An 8,015-nucleotide genomic window follows, 5' to 3' on the forward strand; every position below is an offset into this window, starting at 1 on the left:
AGGCATAGCCATAAATACAGTTAATAGGACGGGAGGGGACAGGCTGTTACCTCCGGTTAGCCCTTTAGCATCGAGCTAGCGGAGCTTCTGTCATTCAAATAACTCGGACATGTTGTTTAAAACCTATAACACCGAATTTATTAAAATATCCGGATTTAATCGGGCTCTCTCCCATAAGTACAGTTAATAGGACGGGAAGAGACAGGCTCTGTTAGCCCCGGTTAGCGCGATGCTAAAGAGCAGCTCTACCGGAGCATGCCACCTCAACAGGTGCAAGTTAGCCTCCGGTTTGATATTCGGTTTACCACCTAATCGGATTCATGAACATAAGTGCAATACATTACGGGCTTAGTATGTTGAGGACGGTTTAGGACACCGTATCGCGAAAATCACAAACACATGTTGGCGCCATCAATGTCTGTGCAACAACGTAATTTACGTTCTGGCTGCTACCTGTTTTAGGGACCGTCAACAAATTACACTCACCGACTGGTGGCAGAGACGTTACCATGGAATTGTTTCAGGAGATTATTCACACAAATATATTGCAATATAGTTAATCATAATGAAGTTAATAGTTTAATATTCGACAAAAATCGACTAAATTATATTTGAAATTATTAATTGCATCCCGTTTAACAATAATATAATATATTAGCAAAGTTACCTGCAGTAAGTAGCAGCCCACCATTGGCAACTAATACTACAATCAGGTGACAAAATGTATTTTTTAGTGATTTCTATATTATTTTATATGATTTATTTCCAGAAACAATTCCATGGTAACGTCTCTGCCACCAGTCGGTGAGTGTAAGTTGTTGATGGGCCCTAAAACAGGTAGCAGCCAAAACGTAAATGACGTTGTTGCACAGACATCAATGGCGACATGTGTTTGTGATTTTCGCGATGCACCGTCCTCAACATACTAAGCCCGTAATGTATTGCAATTATGTTGATGAATCCGATTGGGTGGTGAACCGAATATCTGGCGAATATCAAACCGGAGGCTAACTTGCACCTGTTGAGGTGGCATGCTCCGGTAGAGCTGCTCTTTAGCATCGCGCTAACCGGGGCTAACAGAGCCTGTCTGTTCCCGTCCTATTAACTGTACTTATGGGAGAGAGCCCGATTAAATCCGGATATTTTAATAAATTGGGTGTTATAGGTTTTAAACAACATGTCCGAGTTAGTTGAATGACAGAAGCTCCGCTAGCTCGATGCTAAAGTGCTAACCGGAGGTAACAGCCTGTCCCCTCCCGTCCTATTAACTGTATTTATGGCTATGCCTTTTTCTCTTTTCAATATGACCAAACACAATGGCCAGAGGACCAGCATCCTTTTTTAACTAATAAACAAAATAATCTTTGAGTTCTACATGTTCTAGAAATGTTAATTAATTGACAGTCCTAATGTTTATTTTCTTGTCTTCTGATTCTTTATTACAGTATGGAAGGGGAGATTTGGAGGTACCTGTTCAGGTCTTGGTCAGCCTTCAAATCCCAGATGTGGAGACTGCAGGGATACCTCACAGAGAAGACACTAAAGAGTCATCTCTCATTCATCGAGTGGACTCATTGGTTTGCGAATGACCACAAAGATGCTCCATTAGGCAGATTGCGGCATTCACCGCTTATTCAAATTGAAGAGGTTGAAGCAGTCTTCCTTGTGGTCACTTGCCATAACAATGTCATGTGTTTTATGAAAACACCATCAGTAACATTTAAATTGAGTTGATGTGGACGGCTCATTTTTTTGTTCCATTTCTTCAGTGTTCAGTGCCTGTTTGTGAGATATGCATTGTTTGAAAGATAAGCCTTTGATTTTGTTTAATTTTAATATGCCTTTCATCAACAGTGGTTTGGGGTTTTATAACAACAATTAAAGTGCTTAACTACTGGTGAACGATGTTGCAGAACATATATGGTTTGTGTTGATTGCATGGAAAAGGGAATAACCAGTTACAACTTATATGGTAAGAGCCTGGTAATACCATGGAAACAAACTAGGCTTCCTTTTACAGTACAGTTTCAGCTTACTTACTGGGTAAATTGTCGTGTTTTACTTGGTAACGTCGCAGAACGTACATGGTACAAGTTTGTTTTGACTGCATGGAAAAGGGAATAACGTATTACAAATGATATGGTAAGAACCTGGTAACACCATGGAAACAAACGAGGCTTCCTTTTACAGTACAGTTTCAGGTTACTTTCCGGGTAAATTGTCGGGTTTTACTTGGTAACGTCGCAGAACGTACATGGTACAAGTTTGTGTTGACTGCATGGAAAAGGGAATAACGTATTACAAATTATATGGTAAGAACCTGGTAATACCAGGGAAACAAACGAGGCTTCCTTTTACAGTACAGTTTCAGCTTACTTACCGGGTAAATTGTCGCGTTTTACTTGGTAACGTCGCAGAACGTACATGGTACAAGTTTGTGTTGACTGCATGGAAAAGGGAATAACGTATTACGAATTATATGGTAAGAACCTGGTAATACCATGGAAACAAACGAGGCTTCCTTTTACAGTACAGTTTCAGTTTACTTACTGGGTAAATTGTCGGGTTTTACTTGGTAACGTCGCAGAACGTACATGGTACAAGTTTGTGTTGACTGCATGGAAAAGGGAATAACGTATTACAAATTATATGGTAAGAACCTGGTAATACCCGGGAAACAAACGAGGCTTCCTTTTACAGTACAGTTTCAGGTTACTTACCGGGTAAATTGTCGGGTTTTACTTGGTAACGTCGCAGAACGTACATGGTACAAGTTTGTGTTGACTGCATGGAAAAGGGAATAACGTATTACAAATTATATGGTAAGAACCTGGTAATACCATGGAAACAAACGAGGCTTCCTTTTACAGTACAGTTTCAGCTTACTTACCGGGTAAATTGTCGCGTTTTACTTGGTAACGTCGCAGAACGTACATGGTACCAGTTTGTGTTGACTGCATGGACAATGGAATGTATCCATTATAAATTATATGGTAATAACGTGGTAACACCATGGAAACAAACGGCTTTGTACCCAGTATTTAAGAAGATGTACCATGAAACTAGAGGAAAACTGTTCCTGCGGAGCTTGTTACCAGGTAAGTAATTCCGTAGTTTCTAAGGTAAATCGAATAAACCCTTTCTGAATGGGTGTAGCTATGAATAATAACTAAGAAAAAGTAATTTACACAGTACTTAGTTGAGTTGATGGGTAATAGTGGAGGTTTAACTTGGTACTTCAGCTGTAATTCTTTTGTATATACCTTCTTATTACCAGTGGTAATTACACAGTAACACACTATAATTTACCGGATAATTCCTCTGTATTTACCTTCTTATTACCAGTGGTAAATACCCAGTAATACACTATGATTTACCATGTATTTACTGGGTAACTACCTCTGTATTTACCTTCTTATTACCAGTGGTAATTACCCAGTAATACACTATGATTTACCATGTATTTACTGGGTAACTACCTCTGTATTTACCTTCTTATTACCAGTGGTAATTACCCAGTAATACACTATGATTTACCATGTATTTACTGGGTAACTACCTCTGTATTTACCTTCTTATTACCAGTGGTAATTACCCAGTAATACACTATGATTTACCAGGTTTTTACCGGGTAAATACCTAGTAATTAGGGGACTGTAAAAGGAAGGGTTACCCAAAATTTGACACCCTGAAGAAATTTACTATTTGAATTACGTCAATAGAATGCATGGTGCCCCCCTCATTGGCCGGCCGCTGCAATGAAATGTACGTGACGAATGCACACACTGAGGAGAGAATCATTCTCCTTGATATCGACTTTTTGAACCTGTCCAGCACAGCGTCAGCGACCATTCACTCCGGCCGGCGTGAAGTGAAGTAAACAGTAAGCGTTACATTTTTATCCTCTGGAAGCATAGAATGTCTAACAAATGTGTATGCCTTTCATCAAATAAGTTGAAGGGGCGTCTCTGAAGTGGTGTTATTAGCTAATGTGGTCACGTCTGTCGTTATGCTATAGTAGCCAGACAGTTCGCTAATATATTAAACTGTAGCGATAACTGTTTAAGCTGGACCTGTTGATCGAAAAAAAATTTTGATCATTGTCTTTTAGTGCCCTATTGTGCCCCTGTATGGTATTGGGTGAGCAGACGCCCCTGGTCAGATGATTTAAGAAGCGAATCTAAAGTCTGATTTGTGAGACTGCATTTGAGATTATGTGACGGGAAAGATTTCTGCAGCACTCTGCGAAATACCCAGGTACCCGGGTAATTAAATATACTGTTACAGCGATATTCTGGATGATAATCTTATTTGACCGTTTTTCTGGTATCTTCCAGGAACAGGGTATACATGAAATGTTGGAGTTCCGACTCATCCTTCCCGATAAGGAACCCATTATCTGCTGGAAGGTTTCAGGGAGCGTGACATTTAGCCTATCCATTTGGATTGGCAACGCCAAATAGTAAAAAATCCAGTTTGAACCCAAAACGTGAAGCGGGAACACAGATGGACATCAAAGTGTTGGACAGAGATGAAGAGCCAACATGTGAACATTGGATGTTCGGTGTTCATACCTTTTTGAAAAAACCCTCCAACCCACTGACTGACCATCTGCACAGCAGTCCGCAGCAGCACTCACAAACACACACGCACACCACGCTTACAGTACAACAAAACGGGCCTAGTTTTTCAGTATTTTCTAAATAGTGCAGTGAAATGAAAGACCTGTGAAGAAAAAAAGAAACAATATTTGGAGAGTCTGCTTCAATCCAAACACTTCTGGTAATTGGTAGCTGATGTTCATTAAAGTCTTTCTCCTTTGGAAGTACACAAGCTAGTGCTGTGGAGCACTCACAGTCATCCCTAATTGTTAACTCCCTAGGGGAACCTTAGCCCAATATAGCCCCGCAATTTGTTAACCTTGACGCCGATACTACTATGATATGAGACCAACTGAAAAAACAAATTTCTTGGGCTCATATTGTGTCGGTCTCGAGCCAAAGAGCTTTTGGGCCAAGGCTTTGTAAACACTTGTTCTGAGCCGGCTTGAGCGGAACAGACGGTGAGCGTTTGTGTGGTATTCACTTTCATTGAGGCCTAAGCGTTCGCTCACTCTGAGCCGCGGAGACGGATACACTGCCCTTTTTCAGCGGGAGGAGGCACGGCACAGGTGTCAGAGCCTGACAGGCGAATGCCCGCCTCCCAACTGGTTCCCCGGGGGCCTCACGTGGAGCGCGTCGAGAGGGGGGGGGGGGGGGGGGCCTGACCGGCTCGTCCAATTAGAGGCAAGAAAATGATTCACGTGCCACACAACTAAGCGTCATATACATCATGTCAAGAGCGAAGTGCCTCTCTGTTTCCAATACGATGTCTTCTCTACAACAAACATTCCCCCGTCGTGGTGCCGGCTAATTACCTCCGTTAGCCCACAAGTTATTTTTTTCCCCTTTTCTTTTTTTATAACACTTCCTGCACAGCCGACGACAGTCCCTAGCAACCCCTTTTTTTTTCATCTCCAATATCAGCCGTCATAGCGAAGTCTAGACCAAGTTATATAAAAAAAGCCCAACGATGACAAGGGAAGACAAATTTATAGGCCTGTGATCTTTAACTTCTATTTCTGCAATACACTCATACACACTCGACACCAGAGCCAGAAATAGTCTCTCATTTGCCCTGGACTGTTTTTTTATGCTCTTGAACTGCAACCCATTAAGTTATCAGAAATGTGAAAATAATAATGTTAAACTAAATATATATCACACACTTTTTCACTTGTGGCTTTCTTCAGCAACATTATACTTTTAAAATACTTAAAGAATACAGTGCCTTTAAATTATGCTTGGAGTTTGACTCGTGTACTTAGGACCTGGTTTCTGAAAACTCTCAAACATTAATACGCCTCATGTACTTTTTAAAGACACGTTTCTGTGAAACCAAATCTGGAGAGGTGACCACAAGAAAAGATCCCAAAGTTCCAGTGTTTTTTATCAATGGCCAAAAATCGCTTGAACACATTTATTTTTCAGAAGCAGTTATTTAAAAGAGTGTGCAACTGTTTTCTATTAGTTTTCCCTTCTATTGAATTCTGTCAAACCCCTGGTGCGATAATTTGCGTGGTTTGAGTTGGTATGGGACCAGGAGCAGCAACTTCTGATTCAAATGGCTTACAGTCTCTTATTGAAAAGGAAAGACAATGTGACTGTCAAATAAGCATGTGCTGTCCCACAATCCTATATCAAAATAAATAGTTCCTGCGCTTGACCAATAAATCACACTTTGGGGCCCCGAGGTCATATTTGGTGTCTTTATGATGAGAGCAGTGATTAAAAGTGATACACTAAAAGTGGAACACTTCTGGTCAGGCAAGAGAGTATAGAGTCCTCCATGAGGCTGCTGCCAAAGGACTTTCAATGTGGAAATTACTGAAAGAGGCAATAACTGCTAATGAGTAGAGACTATCCTAACCACAAGCGGTTAGGCAGCACAATGAGCACCTTTAAACATACTTTTGTAGAAATTGTTTTTGTATTTGTATTGTATGTGTGTGTGTGTGTTTAATCTTAACATATTCATAAAGAGTATATGTGTAATATCAATGCCTGTAAATAATTATAGGCGCAGATGCATGTTATACCCTCAAATGAGGTTATTTTTTATGTGGGCTTGACGGTTGGCCTAAGCAATGCAATTTCCATTGTTATGGACGCAATAAACTTCACTTTGACTTTGAGACAAATTATGTTTTGCTTTTCCTCTCCAAAAAAAACCATTTTTTATGATTGCTACAAAGGCAATTGCAAACCTGAACCTGCAATATAAAATTTTAGCCACCAGAGTAAGGATTATATAGCACCCTAAGGTGAACATAAGGGAAAGTAGAAAAGCCACCTTTATATTATTCCATATTCTTAGACAGTGTCCAATTCCCAGCTAAATCCAAATTAATTTAATTGCATACAAAAGGAAAAAGACCACTGTCTATAAAGATTGCAGATACACATCTAATTACCAAACAGCTGTTATCCAGTGCTAAGTATGGCTGGGACACATGTTTCAAACAGAAACACAGACTAAAAAAAAAGGTAAAATTAGACCTTTGTGAAAAATATTGCTGAGCCCATGGGAAACGCATCCTTATTTCCAAAAACATGTTTTCGATTTATTCCTAGAAGCGATTACATCCTTAACAATGCAAATAAGACTGCAACGCCGCTAGGAACACTGCGGCATCCATTTAAATGTGCCGGAAAACACAAGCATTGGTGGACTTCTTGCTAATCTCCGGTGGGAGATTGACACCCCTCACCAGACGCCTCACCTTTAGCTCTAACCTACCACCCTGGGTTTCCAGCATCCCCATGTAAATATAGTGTCTAATGACACACTGTCGAGAGCATGGATGCCATTATAGCCTTTCAACCAAACAGAGGTCATCCCTACCACCCCACCCAAAGGAGTGGCTGCCTCACCATCGCGGTCAGAAGGCCCTGCTTTCCCTGTGACCAAAATGACAGACAGGGTTTTATCTTTACATTTGGACTGGGGTTTCTGCGGCACGGTGCGAGGAGAAACCCGTTCAGATGCTTACAATGAATTAGAAGTCGCTCATTGATCGGTGTGGCCCCGAGTGCTCGGGGCTATCGGTTTGTTTATCCGCCACCTCCGCCCGGAACACCACCGCCGCAGCCGCAAATGTCGGTCCAAAAACCGCCGCCGCCTGCCGGCATCGCTGGGAAAGCAGGGACCTCGGCGAGAACTTCACGAGGTGTTGCACCACCAACGAGGAAGAGCAGCGTTTCAGCGTTTGACGATTAGCAGACATGACACGGAATGTTTGGCAACGAGATAAGCCACTTTTTTTATATTCCAAGTAACAAGTTAATCCAGATGTTCATTACGAGCCTTCCCCCTGTTGCAAGTTCATACGTTTAATGAAGTGTATTTCTCTGAGTCAAAACTGACGGTCAGTTAACAGCAGTTCTTCCCTGACACATCCAGATCTACAAGTTTTG

At 41.2% G+C, this 8,015-nt stretch overlaps 1 long non-coding RNA gene across 1 annotated transcript; it reads right to left on the reverse strand.

The window, feature by feature from the left end:
- Positions 1 to 2,210: 2,210 nt before the first annotated feature.
- Positions 2,211 to 2,597, reverse strand: LOC130392190 (uncharacterized). Its single transcript, XR_008896980.1, has 3 exons — positions 2,551 to 2,597; positions 2,381 to 2,444; positions 2,211 to 2,274 (listed from the first exon to the last, which is right to left on the reverse strand). It is a non-coding gene; the product is annotated as an uncharacterized LOC130392190 (long non-coding RNA).
- Positions 2,598 to 8,015: the final 5,418 nt, after the last annotated feature.

Source organism: Gadus chalcogrammus, chromosome 11, assembly GCF_026213295.1.
Source record: "Gadus chalcogrammus isolate NIFS_2021 chromosome 11, NIFS_Gcha_1.0, whole genome shotgun sequence".
NCBI lineage: Eukaryota > Metazoa > Chordata > Actinopteri > Gadiformes > Gadidae > Gadus > Gadus chalcogrammus.